This window comes from Moschus berezovskii, chromosome 3, assembly GCF_049115385.1.
Source record: "Moschus berezovskii isolate FMDL1 chromosome 3, NW_MosBer_1.0, whole genome shotgun sequence".
Taxonomy (NCBI): domain Eukaryota; kingdom Metazoa; phylum Chordata; class Mammalia; order Artiodactyla; family Moschidae; genus Moschus; species Moschus berezovskii.
In genome coordinates this window covers 90,374,671-90,389,949 of record NC_142462.1, presented here as the reverse complement: position 1 = coordinate 90,389,949, position 15,279 = coordinate 90,374,671, and the positions used below count along the sequence as shown (strand labels likewise).

General features: G+C 37.8%; 1 protein-coding gene across 2 annotated transcripts in view; it reads left to right on the top strand.

The window, feature by feature from the left end:
• The window catches only part of SUGCT (succinyl-CoA:glutarate-CoA transferase), a 791,249-nt gene that overhangs the window by 215,246 nt on the left and 560,724 nt on the right, over positions 1-15,279 (top strand). The gene's annotated exons all lie outside the window — the stretch shown is intronic.

Here is a 15,279-nt window from a genome sequence, read left to right as displayed (position 1 = left end):
TTAGAAAAGATGTGCTTACACATGTTCCGTTTCCCAGGAGGCAGTCTTATCAGTTTTTTGGGATATGAACAAAGCACAGGTTCTTCACTCCTCAAAAAAGAGAAAGAAAATTAGAAAAATCTAGGAAGAAATGATTTAAACTTTAACATATTTTAAAATTTTGTGTCAATTAAATAAAAGTTTATCTTTGGTTTAGTGGTTGTTTCATCTCTTAGCTCCCGAAGGTGGTGGGAACTAGAGATACAGATTTGTGAGTTATTGGAATAAGGATGATAATTAAAATGACTGAGTGAATGAGATTATTGAGGGGGTGGTGGGATGAAGAGCATAATTTTATTTCCCAACTGCACATTGGAATTTGGAGATATTAAAAATAATCCTAATGCTTAAGAACTTCCACCAGAAATTCTGACTGAATTGCTGTAGGCTGACACTGGCTTAGAGTGAGAAGAGATCCCAGTAAAGAATATGGAAGATATGGAAGACCACAACATTTAAGGATCAGGCCAGAGAGGAAAGTTAAGACAGCTGGGCTGCCATGAAAACTGCTCTCCAGGCGTGTCGCATCTACCTGCATCATGTATGCTTGTTTCAGATAACAGAAGTTCAGGAACCAGCCAACCAACCAGTCATCGTAGATCTCCAAATTCTCCATCACTACCAACTAAAGTGCTCCTCCTGGGATGTATAAGGATGAAAATGACTGCTATGGTTAAAGATTCTGGTACTAAATTTGCATGCCAGAGAAGGTAGCTTGGGAAAGGTATTCATATATGTATCTGCTCTCTCTCTCTCTCCATCCATAAATATATTTATCTTTATTATAGTATAGTAGCTGTAGTAGAGTGTATAGTATATATAGCTATTAGTATTAACAACGATCATATTAAACATAGGAGGAATGCTGAAAGTAGAAACTTAAGCCTGGAAGCAACAATGTAGTTTAAAAAAATTTATATAAAATTCATATGCCATAAAATCCATCCTTTTAAAATGTATCATTCAGTGGTTTTTAGTGTATTCACAAGGTTATATAATTATCAGTACTAGCTAATTCCAGAAAAAATTGTAATTTTGACTTGTGTGGTAGGATGAGAATTTGCTTTTAGTCATTCTACTTGTAAAATATAATTTAGTCTAATAGTATATGAAAACAGTTCCAGTTTTTAAAAATACGAAGCAAAATGTAAAAAAACCCTAGTCTATTAAAAAAACCTCTGGCACTGAGATATTTACTAATAGTTAATAAACCCACTAACTAACATAAACAAACTCACCACTCTTATTTAAAAAATGTTATTTTGTTCTCTAGTGCTAAGACCTTATTCAAAGTGCAGGGGGCTTGATCCCTGTTCCGGAAACTGAGATCTCAAACGTGGCAACTAAGACCTGGTTGCAGCCAAATAAATAAATTAATTAAATATTTAAAGAATTACATTTAAAAATGTTATTTTACTTCCATACAGTGAGAACCAGCATCATTTGCCATTAATAGTAGGTAAAAATCAAAATATAATGGAAATTAATAATGTAAATTTAAGTAAGGCAAAGATATTTCTCCTTAATACCTCTCAAATCTCCCCTCCTATGTTCACTTACCTCCAACACTGCTGCTGCCCTCTGGGCCATTACCTCTCAGAATACTACACGTTCTCATCTCCCTTCTTTTCCTGCATCCCAAGCATCAAAGACCTGACCTTAAACTTGGCTTTCCTGTCTTACATGACCTATCTTTGCTTCCTTGCCCATCTTCATCTCCCATTATTCTCTTCCTCCTTATTGCACTTCAGATAAATTTCTTTTGGCCTCTAAGCCTTTGTTCCTGCCTTTTTCTCACCTCCCTGGAACACACTCTGCTGCCTCTCTTCATCTAGTAAACTCCTACTTGTCTTTCAGACTTTATTTTTAACGTCCCCTCCTCAGGAAGTCTTCCCTGACCTCAATTCCATGCTTCCTGCTCTTCCCTACTGAGTCAAATCTTCCATTATACAACTTCAGTCAATATTTATGTGTTTATTTTTGAGATTATTAATGTTCACGATCTGTGTCAATACATTATAAATTAACAAGAACAAGAGCTGGACCTGTTTTGTTTATTCTTGTATCCCCCATGTATAGTACAGAGTCTGGTATACAGTGGGTTCTTAGTACATATTTTCTTGAAAAAAATAAATGAATAAGTAAGCAAATAGACCTACTGTTCTTGATTGGTTGTATTCTGAGTTCCATATTATTTCTTGTCCTATCTGATTGGAATGTTTATCTTATACTAGGACTAATATGATGATTATCTGCAGTTGCCTCAAGTTCAGACCTTCTCTTCACTGGCCACGTATCAATAGCTGAAGCTAGTATCAATTACCACTACTCAAAACTAGGCAACCACAAAATTGAAGTTTATTTTTCCAATTTGGCTGATTTTCAAAATCATCTGGAGACCTTTTCAAAATGAAAATTCCTGGGTTTTAGGCTTACTGAATTAGAACTTTTGGTTGGGGCCTGAGTGTCTGTATTCTTCATGAGTTCTCCAGGTAGTTCATATTCAGTAATATTAACACTGCACTGCAGAGTGGTATTTGGGAACCAATTCTTTGGAAAACTTGGCAACTGTTTACCCTCTTTGTTTTGGAGATGGGACAGAGGATGAGGAAAGAGTGGGTAACAGAGCATGGCTGAGTGCAGACCTTGGGTGGGGTGCTGTTGCTGTACCCCATTAAACCCCCCTCTGCACCCCTGTTACCAGGCAGTGGTTACTATAGGACCATTACTGGCCCTCCTCGGCCATTCCTTGGCACTTCAGTGAGCCCCTCCCCCAAGCAATCAACTGTCAATGAACAGACGTTAATGGTCCTGCTTAGCCATTGGTCAGAGCTGCAGTGGGCCCCGCCCACAAGCAGCCAACTATCAGTGAGCAACCGTTAGTCCGAGATTCAACCGATGGTTGGTGGAGTGGTGGTTGTCAGGCAGAGAATAAGGTAAAAGTTGGATCCCGGCCTTCTACCTGGGGTCCTCCAGCTCATCTGGCCTTGGACCAGTGGGTAAACTGAGGGAAGGGCCCAGGGAACAGGCTGGGGGCTGTGTCCTGAAGAGCTCCAGAGCCCTCACCAAGGCTGTCCACTGACTGGGCCCAGGCCTTGAGGCAATGGTGAACCTCTACCCTATCCCTACCTCTGTGACCTAATGGAAGGGACAACCTGGCTGAGTCACAGTCTGAAGGACTTGGCCCCAGCTGTTTGGGCAGCCTAAGGAGCCTGAGGTCTAGATGGGTCCTGGGCAACTGGCTCCCTCAGTGATGACAGCGGAGCCGCCAACTGAGATCTGCCTCCTCTTAGCCAGAACCTGGATCTCAGAGGGTGAAAGTGAGCTTGGGGACCTTGCCCTTTCCTGTCAGAACAGAGAGTAGCATTTGTTTGGTGGAGATTTATATAAACATCATTACCTGACCGTGACCTGACATCAAGTACGAAGTGTGCAACAACTCGCCATGCCCCTCCCTCACCTTTTCTAGAAAAGGGCTTTGCCTAAAGCTTTCAAGGAGTTCGAGGTTTTTAAGGCATGAGTCACCTGTCTCCTTGCATGACCCTCAATAAATCTTTCTCTGCTCCAAACTCTGACACTTTGGTACTGTTTGGCCTCACTCTGTGTCGGGCACACAAACTTGCATTTCGGTAACAGACAGACTATTATATTTCTTTGGCTTTTGTGGAAAGAAAACAGCTTCTCAGTTGAGTTCTTCCTGAAGAAACTAACTCCCATTTATGCCTGTAACAGTCTATCACTTCTTCCCTATTTTACACTGTCAGTCTATTCTAGCCCTGACTTCACATGTCCGTACTGCAACAGTTTGGCCTGAATTGTCTTACCATTTTATATACATTTGCATCTGTCCACTCATGGAATGCTACCCTCAGCACAGAGAGAAGGAAGTTGAGATGAGGTAGGGCTGTTCCAAGAAATGATTCTGCAGCAGTTCTGGTCTCTAAGAAGGGGGATGGACAGACATCAGCCTCCATCATATTATTTAAGAGAGATAGAAAAGTTAAATCCAATCTGAGTTTAATATCTGTCCAATTATAGTGGGCAGGAAGTAGCAGTAGATGGAGGAGGAGTATTGGATGGAGGTCAGCAGGGATTCAATAGACCCTTGTTATTATTGTTCAATTACTCAGTTGTGTCTGACTCTGTGACCTCATGGGCTGCCGCATGCCAGGCTTCTCTGTCCATCACTATCTCCTGAAGTTTGCTCAAACTCATGTCCATTGAGTTGATGCCATCTAACCATCTCATCCTCTGTCGCCTCCTTCTTCTCCAGCCTTCAGTCTATCCCAGCATCAGGGCCTTTTCTAATGAGTCAGCTCTTTGAAATAGACCCCTAGGCTCCTATGAATTGTGTGAGTATTTATGTTGGAAACTGGTGAAGTTTGTTGAAAGGATGAAAGAAACTGGAGATATCTAATAGTATTTCAGCTTGATGGCTGGTTTAAGGTGGTTCATGGCCAAGCTATATGTCCCAGTGGGACACTGGACCATGATATTTTGGACAGGTGACAGAAATTCAGTTCAGGGACACATGGTTCCTGCAACACGTGACATTGTTTGTGCAAACACAGGATACTGCAGCTAAACTGGGAGCACGGAAGGTAACACACTCTGGGCACATTGGATCCTGAATTTAGGGCAGTCTGCAAATATCCAACTCTGCCCATTAGTGGAATGGAGCTTCTGATCTTTTGATCAGCTTCTGGGGTTGATTCTCACAGGCATGCCGAAGCTGAATAGTAGAAAGCTGTCCCATCACACTTGCCTCCTTTCTCCTCTTAATTAGAAAAGGGTATCTAGAAGAGGTAGGTAGAAAGGGAAGAAGAAAGTAAGAATAGTTTTTGCAAAACTCAGGGAAGGATCACTTTTAAAGACCCAGTTTCCTTTTGGTACTTTCTCTGAATTTTTTAACTTTGTTTACTGAGTTGCCCCAACCAGAAACATTGTGGTCGGTCTTGAATTCTCTTCCTCCACTTCCCCTCTCCTTACTAGGTAATGATTGTACCACTGAAATTCTGTGAAATCTCTTTCTTCTCTCCTGCCCTTAGCTGTTCTCTGCCTCCTCTGGTTCCTCAAAGTTTTCCTTCTATACCAAAAATATGAGTGTCACCATGCAGCTCAGAAGGTTTCAGCATTGCCTTCTGGCAAATAAGATAAATATTTATGGAATATTTCTTAGTGTTTCTATATGCAGCCAACTCTCATTATTCATGGACTCTGTACTGTGAATTTGCCTACTTGCTAAAATGTGTTTGTAATTCCTCAGTCAACACTCTCTTGCTTTCATGGTCACTTGTGCACAGAGCATAAGAAGACTTTCCACCTGTCAGGCATGTTCCCAGATGAGGTCAAACCCAGCTCTGCCTTCTTGTGTTAGCTCTCATACTGTAACCTAGTATTTGTCCAGTGGTCTATTTATTATTGTGGTTTTCACGTTTGTGTTCTCTCTTGTGACTTTGCTGTTTAAAAACAAGGACCCCAAGTATAGTGCTGAAGTGCTGTGTGGTGTTACCGTGTTCGAAAGTACAAGAAGCTTGTGACTTACAGAGAAACTACATGTGTTAGATAAGCTTCATTCATGCATGACTGATAACGCTGTTGACTGCGAGTTCAGTACCAATGAATTGGTAATGCATTTTGAATAAGGTGTCTTTAAACCGAAACACACATAAAACAAGGCTATATATCAATGTAGTGATAAAAATATTGTGACCAGAAGCTCTTAGGAACCTAGCCCTGTATTTCACCCAGGAGAACAGTTATCTTGTAATTTAGTGCTTGCTGCAACTTTATAGAATATAACTACTGCAAATAAGAATTGACTGTATAGTGATGAAATTCTTTTACACATGCTATCATCCCTGTTTTACAAATATGGTAAACCAAAATTTAAGGAGGTTAAGTGATTTTCCCAAGGTCCAGTTAGTGATATACCTGGAACTAGAACTCAGCTCAATTTGGTGCCAGAGTTCATGCCCCTGACCAACAGGTTATGAGGTCTAAAAGCCTCAGCATGGCAGATGAATTCTTCTACTACCTGTCTCTGCCTCCTTTCTAGGCTTTCCTTTTCCCTGACCCCTTCTCTGTAGCAGAGGAGCCATATAGGAAAAATTTAATGTCTTGAAAATACTATCTTCCCTCTGGCCTCTCTGCTTTTGGCAATGCTATTTTCTTTGCATATCTTACTTTCTTCTTATTTTATGTAAATTCATACTTACTTAATTCTTTTTGCATTTCAGTGCTAACTTTAAAAAGCATGTCCACATTGAAACACATAAAGCAAGTTGCAAAATTGTGTACAGAGTGATGCCCCTGGAATCGTAGTGCTGATAATTGTGAGAAATCCCTGAGAGCAGAATGAGTCTTAAGGGGGGATTTGTGGGAGGTGCTTCTGAGAGGTGCTTCTCTCTGTACACATATTCCCCAAACTTTACTCAACCTGGAGGATCAGAAGTGTTTCCCCCCCATGAGAGATAATTGCTGGGTCTCTGTATATGAAAGTGATTGCTTTATGTGTAGCAGAGGCTGCAAGAAAAGCTACACCAAGGGATCATCACCTGCAGAGGTTCTTTTCACTGTGCTTAGGGTGGGAGTGAAGGGAACACTGAGAAAGAAAGAAAAAGAAATGAAGGAAGAAAGAAAAAGAAGAAGGAGGAGGAGGAGAGAGAAGAAAGGGGAGAAGGAGAAGAAGGAGGTGGGAGAGGGGTCGAAAAAAATGGAAACAGTGTGATAGAGGTGGAGAGAGAGAGCCAGAGAAGTACACAGTGTAGATGCACCTAGATGTTAACTGTGGTTATCTCAGTTTTAAGATTGAGGATAATTTTCATTTCTCTTCTTTTAGCGAAAGTGAAGTCTCTCAGTCAAGTCCGACTCTTTGCGACCCCATGGACTGTAGTCTACCAGGCTCCTCTGTCCATGGGATTCTCCAGGCAAGAGTACTGGTGTGGGTTGCCATTTCCTTCTCCAGGGAATCTTCCCAACACAGGAATCAAACCTGGGTCTCCCACATTGCAGGCAGATGCTTCAACCCCTGAGCCATTTTCTAAATATTTCAACAATTTAAGTATATTAGTTTTTAATATGAAAAATATTTTTATACAGTACCTCAGCTATAATTTGCATTCATGTAAAAAATGTGAGCTCTACATGCTTTAAACTAACAATAACAAGCTTAGTGTTAATTTACTGCACATAGTGTTTTAGACACTTCATCTTAATGAACTTTCAGTCACATTGTGCAAGATGTATTATTGTTACTTTACAGGGTGAGAAACTGATGTTCAGAGAAGTTCCATGTCTTGCTCAGGGACTAATGGAACAAATGGCCCGAAACTAGACAATCCCAACTCAAAGAACCATGAACTTTTATTTTATGCTAATTATTTTCATTATTATGAACATTTAGAAAAAAATTACCAGAAGAGAAGATTCCATTTGACCAGTTCTCAGCTGTGACTTTTTCAATTTGCATTCTCTCTGTGTGTTCGTGACTCTGTCTCTTTTTATTACTTGGACAAAGTTTATTGCTGCAAATCATAACTGCTCAGGAAATGCTGATTGGTTACTTTCATTGACTACAGAAGTTAAATACATAGGGAGACAGGAACTCTCTCTCTTTTATTAATGCTTTGCACTCACTGCTTTGTTTGATTTGTTATTTTGATTTCTCCAACAACTGGCGAACACATAGATAGTGGTGATGCCAGTTGAGGGAAGAGTTGGAAAGGTTACTGAACAAAAGAAAATCAGTAATGGATTTTAAGGAATGCAGCTGTGAAGTCAGATGAAGGCGGAGCATGATTTCGTGTACACTTTAACTTCCGAAGAGTTATTTAAAATATAGAGAAGACAAATTTGTTACATTTTGTTTTCTCTACTCCAGCTAAATAAATGGCTTTGGGAACTTGCCAAAACATTACACATTGTTTAAAAATATTATAGAGAAATCTCAGCTATGCACCAGAGATTCATTAAATTTAATATTTTTAGAAGATGTTTTCAGTCATTAAAGGCTGTTGGTATTGTTTCCTTAGCATTTTACTTGTCATTGCTTAGAGAGAGCATTCAATATTGTGCTGATATTTGAAAAGATTATTTTAAAAAGTCCATTTTATTTCCTGAGGTATAAGAAGAAGAAAATCTTCTGATCTTCTCCTCCCTAATTTAAAAATCATGTTCACAGGAAATTCTTCATAACTCTTTAAAGTAAACAGGAAAACAATTATTTGCTTGAGGATGTGTATATATGTATGTTAAAATTAGCATAGTTAAGAAGTACAATGTGCTTTTTTTAAAATAATCAAGATTATGCAACATAGCCTTCAAATAAGACCCGAGGCTGTGTGTATGTTTTTGACGTGGTCTTACTGACTTGGTTTTTATTTACAGTTTTATTTTGGAGTTTTATTTTTCTGATGCTCTTCCTGTTTTCTTACAAGTCCCATAATGAAATAAGTTAAAGTGCTGACAAATTCACATGGAGACAGTCTTTGTAACATCATCTGTCAGGTGTCTCTCCCTTATTAGTCATCTGAAATTTTGAAGACAATCGAGGCCATTACAAAACATCCTGCACATTTTAGACACTACATCTTTAATTAATTAATGTTCAGAAAGCCCTTTGCAACTGATGAGTAAAACTGGCTGTTGAAACATATTGAATGATGAACTCTTTTGTATTTTTATTTTATTTCCACACTAAGTGCATTAATCTGATTTTAAATATTCTGCCATGGCTTGTCTTAGCACTTTTTTCTTGTGAGCTCTTTTTTAAAAACATTTTGGGAGTGTAGTTGCTTTACAACGTTGTGTTAGTTTCTGCTGTACAGTAATATGAATAAGCTATACATGTACATGTATTTTTGTACATTATTTACCATTTGTATAGGGATATCTTTCATAGTTTTGCTTCTTCTGTTTTCCTGGTACATATATATTTCTCAGCTGGAAAACACCCTTTTAGTATTATTTTAATTCTTAATAGAATTTTTTAATTTGGTGGGAAATCTGTAAAATTATTTGGATAAATAAACCATACATCTATATAAACCTTTAAAGAAATACCTAAAGATCACAGAGAATGCCGTCTAAGCGAAGGGACTATTCTATGAAAAACTCTTATTTACAAGAAAAGTTAATATTTGGCTAAAACACAGGAACATATGTGACTATGAGAAACAGATATGTACTTGATCAAATAACCTTAACAGTTTCAATGCAAGTAATCTAGATACACTGTGCTCTAAGAATTCATAATGTCAAATCCACACTGATTTTTCATAAAAGAAGTCATAGCATAAATATGTACACACAGGATTATTAGTTTGCAAGAGCAAAATCTAGGAATCAAGGTTTATACTGCATGTAAACAATGTATCATGTGGCTCAGTCATATTTGACTCTGCAACTCCATGAATCACAGCACGCCAGGCCTCCCTGTCCATCACCAACTCCCGGAGTTCACCCAAACTCATGTCCATCGAGTCAGTGATGCCATCCAGCCATCTCATTCTCTGTCGTCCCCCTCTCCTCCTGCCCCCAATCCCTCCCATCATCAGAGTCTTTTCCAGTGAGTCAACTCATCGCATGAGGTGGCCAAAGTATTGGAGTTTCAGCTTTAGCATCAGTCCTTCCAATGAACACTCCTTTAGAATGGACTGGGTGGATCTCCTTGCAGTCCAAGGGACTCTCAAGAGTCTTCTCCAGCACAGTTCAAAAGCATAAGTTCTTTGGCGATCAGCTTTCTTCACAGTCCAACTCTCACATCCATACATGACCACTGGAAAAACCATAGCCTTGACTAGACGGACCTTGGTTGACAAAGTAATGTCTCTGCTTTTTAATATACTAAATCACTACCAGTCAAATCCAAAGGAGTAAAACTGTGATACTATAAATTCCTAGATGATGTGATTTAAAGTTAGAAAGATTTTTTCTTCTTTTACTTTCTGTGGAGATTACTTTTAAGTTAATAATACCCTCATAATTTGAGGATATTCATTTTGATATATGAGAATTTTCAGTGGGAGAGTATATTCCTAAAGAAGGGATATAATACAAGAAAGTCCTTCAATTCAAAATTGGAAGATACTGAGGACTTCCTTTTGTCTATATGTATGTATTTCTGATTGTCCTTGGTTTTGGAAGTTGAGTACCAGTTTATTTTTGTAAATAAGAGCAGAGATAAGCAGGTGATTTGTCTTTGACTCATTCTGTTTGTGGCACATTACTTTTGGAAAGTATTTTCAGGGGTTTTGACAAGATAACTCGGTTTTTAATAGAAATGACTCAATGACAGGAGTAATAGAAATCTGTGAGGATGTTTCACACATTCTGTAGATAAAAAGTATTTGCAAGTTCAATTAATTATCATAAGGCATTCATACAAGTAGGTGCAAGATACATAAATCGTTTTATGTCTGTAGTTTATTGGCATACATAACTAGGACCTCTTCTTTATCTTGTCAAATACAAAGATTTTCTGGCTAATATATATATATATATTGCTGTGAAGTAAGGCTTGGAATTCTTAGTGAAGCAACCAAGTTACATGGTACCATACTTAGGGATATATAAACTCATAAGGCAAAATGTTAATAAAGTGTGTTAGGCATTTTGCTGGGCAAGTGCTCACATAGAGGACTGAGATAAGAGGAATATTAATTTAGCTCATGAGCAAGAGCCATTTTCTGGAATGAGGATTTGGAAAATCAGCACTTACAGTCCGAATTAATATTTGTATGATTCTTTTTACTTGTATTTTCTGAGTCAACATTCAAAATGACCTTGTGAAGTAGTTGTTATCTTCATTTTATAGATGACGCTAAGGTTCAGATATATTCATTTCCTTAAACTGTAGATAAACAAATGGATTTATCCCAAAGCTTCTGGTTCCATATTCTTATCTTTCCATCAAGTGGAGACAGAGGCAAAGAATTAATCCACATTGAGAAGATCATCACAATTTTAATGGGAGAAATAGTACTTGAAAACCTTAAAGGAAAGGCAAAGTCTCGATGTGCAGAACCAGGGATGTCTCAAACCGAATGAGTGGTCCATGGACTGAATTCAGCCTGCGGAGGAGTATGGCATGATAAGTACGGTATTTTTTAAAAAGTTTAAATTTGAACAGTTTGGTTGAATAAGCATTTTCTAAACATATGATTTTGTTAAGTAGGTATTTTCTAGTGTGCCGTTTTAATTCCTTAAAAAAGTTATATTCTTTTGAGTTATTTTCTAGGTGGTTATCCTGGGGACTGCAATTAATGTTTTAACTTATAAAAATCTAGTTCATATTACTCTGTTTAATGCACAGTAGTGACCTGAATGGGAAGGAAATTCAAAAGGGAGGGGATATATGTATCAATATACATATGACATTCATTTTGCTATAGAGTAGAAGCTAACACAATATTGTAAAGCAACTACAATAAATTAATTAAAAAATCTACTTCATGTTAATACTAACTTAATTTCAATATTGGGGCTTCCCAGGTGACACAGGAGAAGGCAATGGCAAGCCACTCCAGTACTCTTGCCAAGAAAGTCCCATGGGTGGAGGAGCCTGGTAGGCTGCAGTCCATGGGGTCACTACGAGTCAGACATGACAGAGCGACTTCACTTTCACTTTTCACTTTCACACATTGGAGAAGGAAATGGCAACCCACTCCAGTGTTCTTGCCTGGAGAATCCCAGGGACGGGGGAGTCTGGTGGGCTGCCGTCTATGGGGGCACACAGAGTCTGACGTGACTGAAGTGACTTAGCAGCAGCAGCCAGGTGACACAGAGGTAAAGAATCCACCTGGCAATGCAGGAGACATGGGAGACGTGGGTTCAGTCCCTGGGGGGGGAAGATTCCTTGGAGAAGGAAATGGCAACCCACTGCAGTATTCTTGCCTGGAAAATTTCATGGACAGAGGAGCCTGGTGGGCTACAGTCCATGGGGTTGCAAAGAGTCAAACATGACTGAGTGACTGAGCACACAATTTCAATATTATACAAAACTTTGTTTCTACAACTTCATTTTCTCCTTCTTTCTTTATTGACTCCTTTTTGTGTTTATTTTATTATGTTTGGAGGGGTAGAGGTTTTATGCCCTTAATTCTTTCTTTTTAGTGTCTTCTCCTAAATGACATAGAATTATTTACTTTAAAATAAATAGTAAATGTCCATGAAATGAGAATTTTGGCTTTGGAGAAATCAGTATGTAGCATTTCTTTTCTGGCTTGCGATTAGTAAGGCCAGTTGCTTACTGTGATCACACTTAGTTTGTGCTACTGAAACAATGCTATCTGCACAAAAGATGTATTAATATCTGTTCGCAATAGGTAGAGTATGGTAGAATGCATTGAGAAGAATGAGAGATAGAATCCATTTTCTTTTACCTCTTTCAGTTCATTGAATCCCTTGATTCTAAAAGAGTCGATTTGATTTTTATAATAGTTTTATGCTATAGGTCTCTGTGCACCTGAATGTGGCTGGCTAGAATAGTAGTAGTAATAGTAGTGGTAATAGTAGTAATAAGAAACTTTTCATAAAGCACAAGTTGGAATCAAGATTGCCAGGAGAAATATCGATAACCTCAGATATGCAGATGACACCAACCTTATGGCTGAAAGTGAAGAAGAACTCAAAAGCCTCTTGATGAAAGTGAAAGAGGAGAGTGAAAAAGTTGGCTTAAAGCTCAACATTCAGAAAACAAAGATCATGGCATCTGGTCCTATCACTTCATGGGAAATAGATGGGGAAACAGTGGAAATAGTGTCAGACTTTATTTTTTTGGGCTCCAAAATCACTGCGGATGCTGATTGCAGCCATGAAATTAAAAGATGCTTACTCCTTGGAAGGAAAGTTATGACCAACCTAGACAGCATATTAAAAAGAAGAGACATTACTTTGTCAACAAAGGTCCGTCTAGTCAAGGATATGGTTTTTCCAGTGGTCATGTATGGATGTGAGATTTGGACTGTGAAGAAGGCTGATCGCCGAAGAATTGATGCTTTTGAACTGTGGTGCTGGAGAAGACTCTTGAGAGTCCCTTGGAATGCAAGGAGATCCAACCAGTCCATTCTAAAGGAGAGAAGTCCTGAGTGTTCATTGGAAGGACTGATGCTAAAGCTAAAACTCCAGTACATTGGCCACCTCATGCGACCAGTTGACTCACTGGAAAAGAGTCTGATGCTGGGAGGGATTGGGGGCAGGAGGAGAAGGGGACGACAGAGAATGAGATGGCTGAATGGCATCACCGACTCGATGGACATGAGTTTGAGTGAACTCTGGCAGTTGGTGATGGACAGGGAAGCCTGGCGTGCTATGATTCATGGGGTTGCAAAGAGTCAGACACGACTGAGCGACTGAACTGAACTGAATTGCATTTTTAGCTCACTTATGCAGGGATAAGAGAATTGTATTATTTAGACTTTTTCCCCCAGGTCTTATAATACTTTGATCTTTTGTTCACATTGGTAAAATATTAAAATATAAAACCTTTAAAGCTTTGTTTTTCAAAGCTCCAATTATTTAAAAAATGGTCTGTAAAACTTTGCCATTTTTGCATTTGTTAAAAAAGAAAGAAAACCTACATTTGTTGACTGGTTGTTCAGAAAAAATACAAAATTCAGTAATTTCCAAATCACTGTGGATATGATTGTTTCTATGTCTCAGGAGACATTCTAGACCCATCCTAGCTAGTATGGATATAGTAAAATTTAATACTTTGATAAGAAATATTGAAATATTGAATATTGAAATATTTCAATAAGAAATATTGAAAAATTCAAGTCATATCATCCACCACCATATCTCCCACTGTACTAAAAATTCTAATCATTAAAAATCAGAAGCCAGTGGACACACAACAATCCCATCAAACCAAATAACTACATCTAGAAAAATGTCAGGTTTAGTTAAGTAACCAAATAATTAGTAGTCTTTTTTCATGTCAATCATTTGTGCTCTATAGGTATTTTATATTTGTTTCATTGCGCAGTTATTTTAGAAGGAGTTTATGAACTTATAACACATTATGCCAAGTGTTGCTGATTACACAGAACTGGTGTAATTACACTTCCTACCATCAAGGTGGGTGGGATGTCTATATGTAACTCTAAAAATTTCTTGAGTGTGATAATTCTTATTTAATAGTGTATTCTTTTGTGATACAGCTGTTTTTATTTTTCAAAAAACGCCTAAGATATTTGAAAAAGTAAGCACTGGTCTTTAGTGTTTTTTTTGTTTTTCTCTTGTGTCTCTATGTATCCTGTTTTAGGATGAGGTGGCTTTTTGGATAGAAGGAATATGTTTTTTTCAGAATCCTGCATGATCTGTGGCTTTCAGAATTATGTTGTCAGAAGTCGAATTTTATTGCATGTAGGTTTACCCTTCACATGTTTATACATGTGATTAAAAAAGTGAAAAGCTATTTTAAGGTGGAAGTGAGCTTAGCTTATACTGTGTCATCCCGTGAGAGAACATCACTTTCAAGGATTTGGCACTCTAGTTTATTGGATAGGAAGAGGTCATGGGTCACTACTTTCAGTCAGTTTCTCCTTTTTATGGAAAGCAATACTCCCCAAGTGTACAGAAAGGAGCACATGAAAGAAGATAGAAAGCTTTGGCTTTGCATCTGAGATCATACCTTTAACTCATAATTATAGTGCCAACTATAATGGTTTATGTGGACTTAGACAGTTATAAAATGTTTTAGCTTATTAAATCAAACATATTTGTATAAATTTAAGAGTATTCATAGGATAAAGAAAAAGAAACCAGTAAGTTTGAAAGATTTATGTCAAGTGAAGCATTTCAGATTTTATTTCCTACTGCTTGGATTAGTTCTATCATTAAGATAAGTTTTAGACTTTTTTTATTATTCACATTGAATATTTGTAATAATAAAAGATGATGTCACTGATATTTAATTCTTAAACCTTTTAAATTTGTTGATTAAAAATTAAATATTAAATTATGTCTATTTACAAAGAAACATTCTTGTTTCTCCTGCTCATACTAAGGTGTTTACTTTCTACATCATAGAAAGAACCTCTAAATAGATATTTTTACCTAACTAATGGTCCAAGAAAACACATATGATGAGTTGTTTAATAGATAAATTTCTTTAGAATGGAGAAAAAAAGTACAGATAAAAATAAGAAAGAGCTGAAATAAAAGAGATTTCATATTTAGAAATAAGTCTGTCAGAGGGATTTCCCTAATGGTTCAGTGGTTAAGACTGAACTCCCA